Source organism: Etheostoma cragini, chromosome 10, assembly GCF_013103735.1.
Source record: "Etheostoma cragini isolate CJK2018 chromosome 10, CSU_Ecrag_1.0, whole genome shotgun sequence".
In the NCBI taxonomy this organism is placed as follows: Eukaryota; Metazoa; Chordata; class Actinopteri; order Perciformes; family Percidae; genus Etheostoma; species Etheostoma cragini.
Window position 1 is genome coordinate 28,159,090 of NC_048416.1, and position 1,145 is coordinate 28,160,234.

Genomic DNA, 1,145 nt, shown 5'->3' on the forward strand with positions numbered 1-1,145 from the left:
CGCGAAGGAGCAGCGGCTCTACTCCGAGCTCCTCTCGGATGACTGAGCTTCTCACCCGATCTCTAAGGGAGACGCCAGAACCCCTCCTGAGGAAACCCATTTTGGACACTTGGACCCAGGCTGGTCAGTCCCGACCAGCCTGGGTCCAAGGATTTATTAATCCTCGAGCCTTTTCTGTTCACTAAGCAGTGGGTTTACCTTATTGTTATCAGCCTGCATTAAAACACAACAGGTGCATATTGCTGTTCATTTAATTAGTGGTGTGACCATTATTTAATTTTTAATTATAATTATTCACGTGACATTGCCACAGTTAAGTAACTGTATGAAGACTGCTGTTCAAATTGTTGTTTGGTGAATATATTATGACAGATGAGATAATTAGAAAAGGCTGATAAAGGTGCAAATGTGTTTAAAATGAAGTCTGTTACTAAGGGCAATACATACAGTTATGCGTGTTTCTATTGTGGACCAATGCACCTTGAATTCTTTTAGTTGATATTTTTGTATTCTTTAACAAGTATAATTTGGGAAGATTGTACAATTTTAAGATCATTTCCTAATTGTACAATCCTCCCAAATTATAGCCTTAGTTCACTGGACCAGTACCCACATAGAGTTGTAGGCTACTGTATGTTCATGTAACAACAGGGAGAGGACCTGAGGTTTTTTACCTTATATTTTGCTTTATAGTTATTTAGTACTAGTAATAGTTTCTAGATTTTAGAATCCAATTTCTTCGGTGCCTTTCTGTTCTATGGCCAAATATACGAGGGAGAAAAGCATATAATATGTAAACAAGATAACTCAGCCTCTGTAATAAAATAAATACACATATACACATATATATATATATATATATATATATATATATATATATATATATATAGGTAGGTATATATATATATATATATATATAGGTATATATAGGTAGAGGTAGTCAAACAACTCCACAGCGGCAAAGCCCCAGGGATTGATGAGATCCGCCCGGAAATGCTCAAAGCTCTGGGTGTGGAAGGGCTGTCTTGGTTGACACGCCTCTTCAACATTGCGTGGAAGTCTGGGATGGTGCCTAAGGAGTGGCAGACCAGGGTGGTGGTTCCCCTCTTCAAAAAGGGGGACCAGAGGGTGTGTGCCAATTACAG

General features: G+C 38.7%; 1 long non-coding RNA gene across 1 annotated transcript in view; it reads left to right on the forward strand.

The window, feature by feature from the left end:
* Positions 1–146: 146 nt before the first annotated feature.
* Positions 147–1,145, forward strand: part of LOC117952319 — a 19,145-nt gene continuing 18,146 nt past the window's right edge. The window contains exon 1 of the long non-coding RNA XR_004658381.1: positions 147–257. This is a non-coding gene — a long non-coding RNA (uncharacterized LOC117952319). The remainder of the gene's footprint in view (positions 258–1,145) is intronic.